Source organism: Eurosta solidaginis, chromosome X (assembly GCF_040869045.1).
Source record: "Eurosta solidaginis isolate ZX-2024a chromosome X, ASM4086904v1, whole genome shotgun sequence".
NCBI classification, from domain to species: Eukaryota; Metazoa; Arthropoda; class Insecta; order Diptera; family Tephritidae; genus Eurosta; species Eurosta solidaginis.
Genome location: NC_090324.1, coordinates 90363241 through 90377488, shown reverse-complemented (window position 1 = coordinate 90377488; position 14248 = coordinate 90363241). Strand labels below are relative to the sequence as shown.

Sequence of the window (14248 nt, the reverse complement as noted above, 5' to 3'; positions counted from 1 at the left end):
TCCGTAAGGGTCTATATTCCTCAAACTTTGTGATATTCTGTTTTCATTTTAGTGCACGGTTTATCTCATCCCAGTGGAAGAGCGACGCTACAGCAAGTGCGACAAAAATACGTGTGGCCATCGATGAGAAAGGATGTAACCTTTTCGGCTCGTAACTGCCTTACATGTCAGCGGGCCTAAATTCATCGACATAATTCACAACTACCCAACAAAGTAGATATGCCAGACAACCGTTCTGATCACGTGCATTTGGACCTTGTTTTCATGCCATTGGTTAATGGCTATCGGTGCTGCATGACGATGATCGACCGTTTTTCACGATGCCCAGAAGCAGTACCACTGAAGGACACGCCTGCCGAAACGGTGTCAAATGCATTTTGGACATGTTGGGTGGTACGTTTTGGTTGCCCTAAAACGATACCTACTGACCAAGGGGCACAATTCGAGTCCGATTTATTCAAATTGTTAGCCAAAATGTTGGGTAGTTAGCACATCTACACAACTGCATACCATCCGCGGTCGAATGGTTTGATTGAACGTTGGCACCGATCATTTAAAGCGGCCTTGAAGGGTAATTCCGGAGCAAATTGGACAGAACTATTGCCAACCATTTTGTTGGGGTTGAGAACCTGTTATAAAGAAGATATCGACGCATCGGCTTCGGATTTACTTTACGGGAGTCACAAAAGCTTACCAAACGAGTTCTACGACGATTTGGATAAACCAGTTAATACCACCGATTTTGCTAAGAAATTTCGAAACTACATGAGAATGGTACGGCCAGCTCCAACAGCCCATCATATCAAGAGGAGTTTGTTCACTAATAAGCATTTAACAAAATGTACTCATGTTTTGTTAAGGACACACGCAGTGCGCGAAACTCTTGAGCCACCTTATTCTGGGCTGTTGTTTTTGTTGTTGTAGCGACAAGGTTGCTCCCCGAAGGCTTTGGGGGAGTGTTATCGATGTGATGGTCCTTTGCCGGATACAAATCCGAAACGCTCCGGTACCATAGCACCATTAAGGTGCTAGCCCGACCATCTCGGGAACGATTTATGTGGCCACATTAAACCTTCAGGCCATTACCTCCCTCCCCGCCCCCAATTTCCATGAGGAGCTTGGGGTCGCCAGAGCCCCGTCTGTTAGTGAAAGAGGATTCGCCGCGGATAGGTGAGGTTGAAAATTGGGTTTGGAGAAGCTATATATTGCGCTGGCAACCTGAGGTTGCGCTACACAGCCCCTTGAATCGGGTATTTTAGTCGCCTCTTACGACAGGCATACCTACCGCGTGTATATTCTGATCCCCTAACCCGCTGGGGTCCTATTCTGGGCCCTACGAGGTGGTGAAGCGTTCAACTGATCGTGTTTATGTTATCAAAATCAAGGGAAAAGAAGTTGCAGTCTCAACGGAGCGCCTTAAGCCTGCATTTTTCATCGATGCTTCGTATGCCACAGAAGTTGTGAAGCCGTTTAGGACACATGATCGCTCAAAAAGAAAAAAGTTCGCTCCCGGCCTGGTCACTGGAAAGGGGGTAGATGTGGCGGCTCACACCGCCATTTATCTGCGAAGTCACGAAGCCGTCATGAAATGTTTATGTAAACAGCTGATGCAATTTGTGGATGCTATTGTATTGTATTTTATTTGTATTTGTATGTGTATGAATTTCTAGAATCTTCGTGGAATAATAAAATAATTGTTCATTTTTGTTTGTAAATCCAAGTATCTAAGCGAGGATAAGCTTTTTTTTACGCGCAAACGTAAACGTATACGCTTGTAAAAAAAAACACGGCTAATATTATTATTATTTTCACACTTATATCACTTTACCACGCCTTCTACTATTGCAAAAGTGTATTTGATTATATTTCCGTTATTGTTGTTGTAGCAGTGCTTCGCCCGACCTAATAGGTGCGACCGATCACTAATTTTCATCAATGTCCTCTAACGGGAGTCCAAGCAAACTTGAGTTTCAACAGGGGTGGACCATAATGAGAGGGGTGTTAGAGGCGTTGGTTCCACATTACAATTAAAGAGATGATTGGTGTCATGTGGGGACACATTGCAAGCAGGGCATACATTTTGTATGTCGGGGTTGATTATGGATAGGTAAAAGTTTAGCCTGTTACAGTATCCAGAAAGAAGTTGAGCTAGAGTGACTCGCGTTTCCCTGCGGAGTATGCGTTCCTCTTCCGCAAGTTTTGGGTTTTGTTCTTTGAGTACTGGATTCACCGGGAAATTCCTGGCACAAAGGTCGGACGCCTGTTTTTAGAGTGCACTGAGGACCTGCTTGTGTTTTTTTGCTTCATATGGCTGAGTTATCAGGTGCCGTATTTCCTCAAAATGCTTACGGAGATGACTCTCTAAGCCCTTAGGCGGTGTTGGCTCATCAATAAGATGTCTGTTGGTCTGCCCAGGTTTCTGGGTATTCAACAGGAACTGTTTGCTTAGCATCTCATTTCTCTCCCTGATGGGGAGTATTCTCGCCTCATTATGCAGATGGTGTTCAGGGGACATAAGAAGACAGCCCGTGGCGGTTCTGAGAGTGGTATTTTGGCAGGCCTTTAGCTTCTTCCAGTGAATAGTTTTTAGGCTTGGCGACCATATAGGGGACGCGCAGCATGCAATCGGCTAGCCAATTGCTTTGTATGTGGTAATGAGCGTTCTTTGTCTTTTCCCCAAGTACTGCCAGCAAGGGATTTGAAGATTTTATTACGGCTGTGGATTTTCGGTACAATTGCGGCTGCGTGCTCACCAAAATGTAGATCCTGATCAAACGTCACACCCAAGATTTTGGGGTGTAGAACAGTCGGCAGCGTAGTGTCATCGACGTGGATGTTCAAAATGGTCGACATTTGGGACGTTCATGTTGTAAATAAGGTCGCGGAGGATTTAGTCGGTGATAATGCCAGGTTTCACGGGGCGAAAAAACTGGAGAGATCAGGGAGGTAGCCGTTTATTCTGTTGCAAAGCTCATCGATCTGTGGGCCTGGGCCTGTGGCCATTATTGTGCAGTCATCGGCTTAGGAAACGATAGTAACTCCTTTTGGTGGCGAAGGTAGCTTAGATATGTAGAAATTAAAGAAAGATGGAGATAGGACACCACACTGTGGCATCCCTTGTTTAATTCTTCTTGGTTTTGATGTTTCGTTTCTAAATTGCACCGATCCCTGCCGACCACCCAGATAATTTGCGGTCCACCTTTTAAGACATGGGGGAAGGGTAGACCCTTCCAGGTCTTGCAGTAATGTGCCATGGCTGACTGTATCAAAAGCTTTTGATAGGTCTAGCGCAACGAGTACTGTTCTATGGTGGGGGTTTTGATTTAAACCGCAATTTATCTGGGTGCTAATGGCATTTAGCGCGGTGGTGGTGCTATGAAGCCATGCTGATGACAGGCTAGCTGCAAATTTGCTTTGAAGTAGGGGAGCAAAATGGCTTAAAGCGTCTCGGCTTCTGGCGATAGGAGAGATATCGGGCGACATGACTCTCCTATGTTAGCTGGTTTCCCAGGCTTTAGTAGCGGGACAACTTTGGCCATTTTCCATTTTTCGGGAATGACAAAAATGTAAAGAGACAGGTTGAAGACATGTGCTATGCAGTAATGTGCCATGGCTGACCGTATCAAAAGCTTTTGATAGGTCTAGCGCAACGAGTACTGTTCTATGGTGGGGGTTTTGATTTAAACCGCAATTTATCTGGGTGCTAATGGCATTTAGCGCGGTGATGGTGCTATGAAGCCATGCTGATGACAGGCTAGCTGCAAATTTGCTTTGAAGTAGGGGAGCAAAATGGCTTAAAGCGTCTCGGCTTCTGGCGATAGGAGAGATATCGGGCGACATGACTCTCCTATGTTAGCTGGTTTCCCAGGCTTTAGTAGCGGGACAACCTTGGCCATTTTCCATTTTTCGGGAATGACAAAAATGTAAAGTGACAGTTTGATGACATGCGCTAAATATTTGAAACCCTCTTTCCCTAGGCATTTAAGCATCGGCATGGCTATGCCGTCTGGGCCCACTGCTTTGGATGGTTTAGCATGACCGATGGCATCCTCAACCTCTTTGGCGGTGATGGTAATTGGTGGCGCGCTGAATTTATGTTTATGTGTGTGTCTGTTTCCCCTCCATCTATCTTTGTCGACCGTAGAATGCATTAAATATTGCCGGCAGAAAGCGCTCGCACATTTTTTCGCATCCGACAGCACTTTATCGCCAAAGGCGATGGAAACTTTGCCATTGTGACTAGACGGATTCGATAGGGACTTTACGGTGGACCAAAGTTTAACTACACCGTCAGAGAGGTTACAACCGCTTAGGTGCTCCTCCCATTTCGCCCGCTTGTGTTCATCCACAAGCAGTCTGATGCGTTGGTTTATATCCCTTATTTGGAGGTCGCCGGGATCGAGCTGCTTTATAAGGTCACGTTCACTCGCTAAATTTGCGGACTCCGCCGGAAAGTGGGGCCGAATTTCGGGAATTCTACGACCTTGCCGAAAGCTCGCTCCCCTTGGCGGGCATCAGTCGGGATAGGAAGGGCAGCAAAGCGGTTGTCTGTAAAGGATTTGTATTCGTCCCACTTTCCTTTTTTAAAGTTTATGAAAGTGCGTTTTTCTGTGACGATTACGTCGGCGGTATGCTCGAGCGAAATAAGTATAGGCAGATGGTTGGATGCTAATGTTACCACCAGCTGCCAATGGACGCAGTTTACGATTTCTGCGCTCACGATTGATATATCCGGCGAACTGTGACAGCTTCCTACCATACGTGTGGGGGCGTCTCCTTTTATTGTGCAGAATTTCGTTACTTCTATTTGATCCGCTAAAATCTCACCCCTACTGTCCGCCCGCAAGTTTGAATGCCATAGATCATGATGGGCATTGAAATCGCCTAAGATAATGCGATTGTTGCCAGTGAGTAAGGCGCTGATATTAGGGCGGTATCCACTGGGGCAACAGGTGGCAGGAGGGATGTAGATGTTGATGATTTCTAGGTTTGCATCGCCTGACCGGACAGATAGGCCTGGAAGTTCTAAGACGCTGTCCCTGCGGCCGATGTCGGGATCAAATATATGATATCGGACAGAGTGGTGTATGATAAACGCGGGGTCGCCTCCATTTCCGCTCTCGTGATCTTTTCTGTGGACATTATACTCAGAACAGTTCTTCAGAGCAGATCTTGCTGTGAGTTTAGTCTCTTGAATCGCAGAAATGCGGATGTTGTGCCGCTTCATGAAATCGACTATCCCCGTGATCTTCCCAGTTAATCCATTACAGTTTAACTGAAGAATTCTGAACTGAATGGGGGGAGACGTCGTCACTCTGGGAGTAAGTGACGAGTGACTACGCCTGGGTTGTGGACGGCTGGGACGCAACTGCTGTTGTGGCCCTGGGACTGGACGTCCTTGGGTAAGCATTGGGGTACCCGGTGTAATTGGGTATGCGTCCTGGCAACATGGCGCAATGAAACCCGTCGGGGGTTGCCGTCGCGGAGACCAAAACATATAGGAAAGTGGCACCGTCCATGGCAGGATCTGCATTGGGCGGATGTCGCAAACATATATATTCTGTGCTGGCAAACGTGTAAAGGGAGGTAGGGACTAAGAGTCTGTTTCTCTGACCTACACAATTGCTGCCGGAAAAGAGGGGGGAAGAAGACGGGGGCAGGGGCTGATGTTCGGCATTGCTCCCGACTCTACTACGGAGATTGTAGGTATGAGTGGGAGCAGCCGTATGAGTTGGTGCCGCCGTGGGACGCGAGCAGCAGCGGGTACTTGTTTTGGCTTGCTGAGCAGCGGGGCTGCTGGAAGATAGTGGGGGCGGGGGGCGCTAAGGCATAGACTACGGGACGCCCTAGGGCGTGAACAGCTAGGAGCCACAAAAGATTTATAGAAGTTACGTGGACGTCTGGTTTTGGGATCTAGCCCAGAACAACCTGTCCGATGCAACCATCCCTTACACGAGACACACTGACAAGAGTATGACCATCCTAAAAAGATTATTTTCCGGCAGATGCAGCAAAACCATTTCTCAGGACCGGAGTCAGGAGACGGAACCGGATTGGGTTCGATACCTTCCCGGAGCAAGAGAATATGGAGCAGTCCCGCTGCAAGGAGCTGCTAGGAGGATGACAATTTGTGGGAGGGACGCAACAAATTAAATGGAGTTACACTGAAATGACAGTCCTTGGTCGGGAAAATCCCGAGTCGCTCCGGTACATAGAACCGACTGCCTTGGAATTATATTTCCATTAAGGAAATTGCTGCCATTTCGTTACCACAAGCTGTAAGCAAAAGATGTTGATCAAAAGAGTTCTGCTTTAACAGGTATAGGCACTACACGATCTTTTGTAGTTCGCATTTAAGCAAACTCATTTGTTTTCTAAGCGATAGGAAAGGGCTTGAGACCAGGAGAGTACAACACGCAATACATCTCGTCCGTATTGCATCCTTAAATTAACGCATTATATGATATAATTAATAGTTGCGTAGACGAGTTGAATTTTTTTTTATTATATGTCCACTAGGGCGGGTCGATTTAAAAATCGCTCATTGCTCTTGTGAAAATCGTATTTTAGGCATCAAAATAAGAAACTTTGCCGAAGGAACCATACCTCTAAAACGAATTCTGATGTCCCCCCCTTTGGGTCGAAATTTTGGGTAGGGGCAATTTCAATTATACTTGCTGTGTCTTGTGGTGGCTTAAAAAAACAACACAAGCAATTTTACGATCTGCAATTGTGTCACAGTGATACCTTCATTTTTTAAAACGGTTGAATAAAAAACCCACACAACTATGTTTACGACATGCAAATGCATCACAGTGATGCCTTGGTTTTAAAAGGGGGTTGTAAAAACGCTAATTTCTAATAATTTTTTTTAATTTCTTTTCTATTACTAAGTTAAATTAATTTTTTCATTTATATATGTTCTGACTAAATAAATTTCTAAAGAGAAAAATAAAATCCAAAAAGAAAAAACATAGGCATTTCTAAGTGGGATTTTTCAAAATTTGCCCCTACGACCCAAAGGGGGGGACATCAGAACTCGTCTTAGAGGTATGGTTCCTTCGGCAAAGTTTCTTATTTTGATCCCTAGAATATGATTTTCACAGAGCAATGGGCGATTTTTTTGCCTCCCTACAAATCGACCCGGCCTAATGTCCACTTTTTTCGTGGCTTTGCCTAATTCATAAAATCATAACACTTGAACGTTCAATAGTCTGCTATATTTGAATACGATTTATTTTACTGAACAGGAACGATAGGACCTTTGTACCCATATGGGATCGAATGAAGACTAATAATCTCTTTTATCATAAAAAACTGTTAGTTTTCGTATGGTCGAGGCTATGTACATTTTAAACGCAATATTAAAACTTGAAAAATTTTTAGATACATCTATGTAAAAAAAATTATTAAGTCGCCAACTCATTCCAGGAGGTATGGGTCGGCGATAATGGAACATATGGTCCATGTCATTTAGGTTCAATCACCTATAATCGTTTTTATTTAACACACTTTATTGCCGCCTTTTTTAGTTTCTTAAAATGGGCTACATAGATTTCAACCTGACTAATCGCAACTGTTTCCAAAAGGGACTAGAGGGGATCAATTATGTCCCAATGTAGTCAAAATAGATCAATCGGAGACCGCTCTCTTTTTAGTTGCACTATTTTTTGCAAGGATTATTACTAAAATAATATTCTCATATTTTATCAAAAAACCAATTCTTCCTATCAAACGTATATCTTAACTAGCGGACCCGTCAGACGTTATTCTTCCCTAAATTTGGTCTTTATGCATAAATTTTAATAAGCTTTTTCCGTCTATCTCTGCTCCCTACCCTCGAATATCACAATGAAAATTACTTTAAAGTTCTCAGTAACAGCTTCCATTTGATATCCCTATTACACACATATTCTAGGGGTATCCGGGTCCAGGTTTTGGCCTATATCTTGACAACCTAGTCACCCAGCGGTATAAAAATTACTCTGTACTAAAGCACTCATCATCACAACAGCTTCAATTTGATAACCATAATGTAAAAACACATCCTAGTGTTACCGTGATCTACGTGTTGGCCTATACACAAATAGGTATGAAAACTACGCTGTACTAAAGCACTCATCAACAGCTTTCATTTATTATCCATATTATATAAACACTTTCTAGGGGTACCCGGGTCCACGTTTTGGCATCAATCTCGAGACCCCAGTCACCAATAGGTATGAAAACTACCCTGTACTAAAGCACTCAGCTTTCATTTGTTATCCATATTCTATAAACACATTCTAGGGGTACCCGCGTCCACGTTTTCGCTTATATCTCGAGACTCTAGTTACCCGCGGGTACGAAAAATACCACGTATCAAAGTACTCATAAACAGCTTCCAATTGATACCCATATTGTACAAACATATCCCAGGATTACCCAGTTCCATATTTTGATCTCAAGACCCTAGCCAGAATGGGAAAAAAATTATCCTATGTCTGTCTCCTGGTTCTAAGCGACCAACCAAATATGTTCATCCGTTCCTTCCTTTTCCATCACTCCTTACCCATTAAAAAAAAGCGCATCGAAATCCGTTGCGTATTTTTAAAGGTTTACGCATTCAAAGGGACATAGGGACAGAAAAAGCGACTTTGTTTTATACTATGTAGTGATATACATCCATACATACCTATAAACCTACGCCCGAGCTTAAATAACGCAGCGAATGCTATATATGTACGTATGTATGTGTCGCATCATGCCTCACTCCAAAGCAATTAGCGCGCACAGTTCACAGCGAACAACCACACAAACACATTTTTTGGTAAAAATATTACTTTTGTTTAAATAATTGGTTGATATAAGAAATGAATCAAGTATTTTTTTGTATGCAGATCGAAGGTAAATATTTCAAAGTTTTACTAAAAAGTAGAATTTTTTAAATCCATCCATCCGTTTTGAGTTATAGCTGTGTACACAAAAATTTTATGATTTTTTAATACATTTTGGTAATTTGCCACGCCCCTATAATATATATCTTGAAATTATATTAACTGTACCATCTCACCTAGCTAAGCTTTCAAATGCAAAAAACCGTGCATACATGGCATTTACCGACTTTATTTCATAAGATTTATAGATTGAAAAAAATTTAATATGTTTTAAATAATTTTTTTCTAAAGCTATAATAGTTTCACGTACAAAGGTACAAAATCTTAAAATTAAGTTGATTGAGTTTTTCTTGATACAAAAAATTCATATACATCTAATTATATATTTAGTTAATATTATTTTTAAAATTACTTGAATAATTTAAGAATAATGAATTATTTAAGCTTTTTGGTCCTAAGCGATTGCTCTTGTCAGTTATAATATTTCCCGCGAGTGAAAAAACTCATTGGTGCAGATGGTGCACTGCCTGCAGGAATGCACAAGGTTAGGTTAGGTGGTAGCTGCCCTGATAAGGAAAGCTCACTTAGCCAACATGAAGGTCCGTTGTGATACCACATACAACAAAAATAAAGGTGACGTAGATCTAGCTACTTACAGAATCGTTGGGTAGCAACGATAAAGTTACGAGTGATACCGATCTCAACCTTGGAAAAATCCTCGGGAGATCCAAGTTAGTCGCGACCGAAGTACTTTCGCCTAGTTCTGGCAACAGCTGGGCAATGAAGCATAATGTGATTTGGTGATTCCACCTCATCATCCTCCATACAGATACAGCAGGATGGAGTTTCCAGTATATTGAGACGCACCGCATGGATACCCATGGGACAGTGCCATGTCAAAACCCTAATGACCATTGATAGGTGAGCTTTAGTGAACCCAATTATTTCGGCAGACCTCCTGCCATCCACTTTCGGCCAGAAAGATTTTGCTACCCTTCAAGAGGTGGTGTCCGCCCAACGTTTGCTGAGCTGATTCGAGGCCCAGCTATGGAGGAGCAAACCACAGGTGGCCAGCGGAGTTCCGAAATCCCTACAGCCATCTTCCTCCGGTTCATTTGTACCGCTTCTAAGAGATCCGCCTGACAGTTACCCGGGATATCACTATGGCCTGGGCCCAGATAATCTTAATTATAAAATAAGTCGATGCAATCGCAAGATCAGACCAGACAACCTCGATCGCACTGTAGGTGAGCTCAAGGCCTTGATAGCCACTTGGCTATCAGAGTAGATGTTAAATTCCCTAACCGTAGTAGCACTGGATAGCATTTCATCCACCGCATCCTTAATCACAGCAGCTTCCGCTTGGAATACACCGCAGTGATCAGCCAACTTAAACTTGCGGCTTAAATTTAGCTCTTGACAAAAGACCTCCTCACCACCCTATCCATCCCACTTCGACCCATTCGTGAACAAGTTGACCGGTCCCCTGCCCCAGATAATTCCTTTTCCCCACTCCTCTCTCGGGGGAACGACTGGGGTGAAGGTTGTATAGGGAGCAGTTGTCTGCATACAATAGTCCGTCGTGTCCGGGATAAAGTCGAAACTGGTAAGAAGGCTATAGTGTCCGAAGTCAGAAAGCCCATAGCCCATATCCCGGAGCCTGACCAACGACCGGGCCGCGGCTGCTTTTCCCGCAATATCTACTGGATGCATGTTCAGCATGGTGTTGTTCTGAGAGCGCTGTAGTGTACACAGCCAACAATTTCAATGCCAAATATTTAAATCAGTCAATATGCTACCCTGTAACAAAAAGAGTCTAAATTTTTATCAACACAAAAGAAGGCATCTGATGCTGATTGCTGACATAGCCATTCACACGATTTAATACAGGTGTGTATATAACGCACAACCAAACCAAATTTGCATTCCAGTGTAGGTACATATTTTGTGTAGAGTTGTATGTAGGTATGTAAGTATGTATGCTTAAGGTAAATATGTAAGTATGTATGCTTAAAGTAAATATGTGTGTAAGAATATGTTTAGAAAAATTTAGTATAAATAAACTTACAATATTTGAATAACGAAGCATTCGCTCATTGATGTTGAAACCTCTCAAAACCGATTATTTCAATTTTTAATATTTTATATGGCGATCCTGCCTTGATTATACTGGCTGATTACTCAGCCTAATTCATTGGTAAGGATTTTACTGCCTGATTACAGGCTAAGCCTTGTAAAAGAAAAAAAAAAAAAGAGAGAAGTTGAATTTAATTCGGGCACCAACAATAAAAATTGCGGCAATTGAAAAACTTCGACAGAACATACACTAAAATTGGAACGGTACAGAGAAGATTAGCATGGCCCCTGCGCAAGGATGACACCGAAATCGTGAAGCGTTCCACATTTTTATTGGTGATAAAATGATATAACCAACTGGACTGACAGTATATTAGCTTAATTATGAAGTCATTTTGACAATTTAGACATTATTTTTAAGCAGGAAAATATTCGGGCAAGCTAACGGCTGCCTCTTTAAATTTCTGCTGTAAAAACTTTTTGTTACTAATATTCATTTATGTTCCCAGAAGAGGACATACAAAATCAAAGTCAATTTGACCAAATTTTCGATAAATTAGTTCAACTAAATTTAAATTTGCAAGGAGGTGAAAACCAAGCAAGGCCCTAAGCCAATAACAATCGAGGAGTACAGAAAGAGAAATAGGATTCAAAAAATTGAGGAACCTAAAGTACCAAAGCCGGTCAAATTGAAAAGAAAAAGAGGAGGAAAGCAATTTGGCATTCGAAAAACAATAGCCAAGATCTATGAAAAAATAAATTGAAGCAATAATCAGGAAGAAAAAATTCAACTAAAACAAGAAATTAAGGGATTAAGGAATATTAATTATAAAAATAAAAAAACCAAGGCCAGTAATATAAACATTAGGGTGTTGACAACAAAAAATAAAATACAATTTTGTAAAACTGCTGATTTTAAATTATGGAAAGACAAAGGAAAATTAAAACTTGTGTAAAAGGCCCACTTGAGGACCTTAAAAATGAAATTGAAATTGTAGATGAGGAAAAAATTCTAATTTGGTTGAAATGTCATTGGAAACTTATTGATATGCCTGGGAAACCCACAATGTGGAATGTAAGAAACCCACAAGCAACAACACCTGAAGAATTATATAGGTTCGAAGTCAAATTTATGGGAAGAACAGATTAAAATATTGAAAAAAAAGTTTATATTTTTATATTTCAATTTTATTTGGTCGATATTTCGATCTCATTCTGAGATCATCCTCAGGAAACAATTGAATATGTTTTACCGACTGTTCAATGAGCTCGAGGCAGTTTAAAAAATTGAAATATCGACCAAATAAAATTGAAATATAAAAATATAAACTGTTTCAATTTTTTAAACTGCCCCGAGCTCATTGAAATTTAATAAATTATAATATTTGAAGGCAAATAAAAATATTTTTAAAATATTGAAAAAAAATTAATAAAAGAAAAAAAAAAATCGTTTATATTTTTTTTACAATGGGAGGCCACGAATCAAAAATAAAAAAACCAACGGCAAATGTTTTAAACTCAGTCCTAGTAGTAGACCATACTGAGGCACAGTAGACCATAGGCGGCCACCGTGGTGTGATGGTAGCGTGCTCCGCCTACCACACCGGATGCCCTGGGTTCAAACCCCGGGCAAAGCAACATCAAAAATTTTAGAAATAAGGTTTTTCAATTAGAAGAAACATTTTTCTAAGCGGGGTCGCCCCTTGGCAGTGTTTGGCAAGCGCTCCGGGTGTATTTCTGCCATGAAAAGCTCTCAGTGAAAACTCATCTGCCTTGCAGATGCCGTTCGGAGTCGGCATAAAATCATGTAGGTCCCGTCCGGCCACTTTGTAGGGAAAATCAAGAGGAGCACGACGCAAATTGGAAGAGAAGCTCGGCCTTAGATCTCTTCGGAGGTTATCGCGCCTTACATTTATTTTATTTATTTTATACTGAGGCACTAGGTACTATTAAGACCATGCGTTTCTAATCATCTGCGTAGTTAATTGCATCAGTTTGATTCTGAAACTCTACTCAACCCACAACAAATTCCTAAAAAAGCGATATGCCAGACGCGCCGACGGTTTAGATAAGGTTTAACTAAATTTTAACTGCCATCCCCAATGGGAAAATGGGAAGATATCGTTAAACTACTCATAGAAGAGAAAACGATAAAAGAAAAATCTTACAAATGTATTATTAAACAAGTAAGGAAGGTTAAGTTCGGGTGTAACCGAACATTACATACTCAGTTGAGAGCTATGGTGACAACATAAGAGAAAATAACCATGTAGGAAAATGAACCGAGGGAAACCATGGAATGTGTTTGTATGACATGTGTATCAAATGAAAGGCATTAAAGAGTATTTTATGAGGGAGTGGGCCATAGTTCTATAGGTGGACGCCATTTAGGGATATATCCATAAAGGTGGATCAGGGTTGACTCTAGAATGCGTTTGTACGTTATGGGTATCAAATTAAAGGTGCTAATGAGTATTTTAAAAGGGAGTAATCCTTAGTTCCATAGGTGGACGCCGTTTCGAGATATCGCCACAAAGGTGGACCAGGGGTGACCCTAGAATTTGTTTGTACAATATGGGCATCAAACGAATGGTGTTAATGAGTATTTTAAAAGGGAGTGGGCCTTAGTTCTATAGGTGGATGCCGTTTCGAAATATCGCCATAAAGGTGGACCAGTGGTGACTCTAGAATGTGTTTGTACGATATGGGTATCAAATTAAAGGTAGGATAGGATAGGATAGGTTAGGTGGTAGCTGCCCTGATAAGGATAGCTCGCTTGGACAACACGAAGGTCCGTTGTGATACCACATACACCAAAAATAACGGTGACCTAGATCCAGCTACTTAGAGAATCGTTGGGTAGCAACGATAAAGCTCCGAATGATACCGATCTCAACTTTGGATATATCCTCGGGAGATCCAAGTGAGTCGCGACCGAAGTACTTTCGCCTAATTCTGGCAAAAGCTGGACAATCAAGCATAAAGTGATTTGGTGATTCCACCTCATCATCCTCCATACAGCTGCAGCAGGATGGAGTTTCCAGTATATTGAGACGTACCGCATGGATACCCATGGGACAGTGCCCTGTCAAAACCCCAATGACCATTGATAGGTGAGCCTTAGTGAACCCAATTATTTCAGCAGACCTCCTGCCATCCACTTTCGGCCAGAAAGATCTTGCTACCCTGCAAGACGTGGTATCCGCCCAACGTTTGCTGAGCTGATTCGAGGCCCAGCTATGGAGGAGCAATCCACAGGTGGCCAGCGGGATCCCGAAGTCCCTACAGCCATCTTC

At 42.0% G+C, this 14248-nt stretch overlaps 1 non-coding gene across 1 annotated transcript; it reads left to right on the top strand.

Annotated features, from left to right (window-relative positions):
- Positions 1-11176: 11176 nt before the first annotated feature.
- LOC137235590 (U6 spliceosomal RNA) lies at positions 11177-11284 on the top strand. The gene has a single exon (XR_010947999.1). It is a non-coding gene; the product is annotated as a U6 spliceosomal RNA (small nuclear RNA).
- The last annotated feature ends 2964 nt before the right edge of the window (positions 11285-14248 follow it).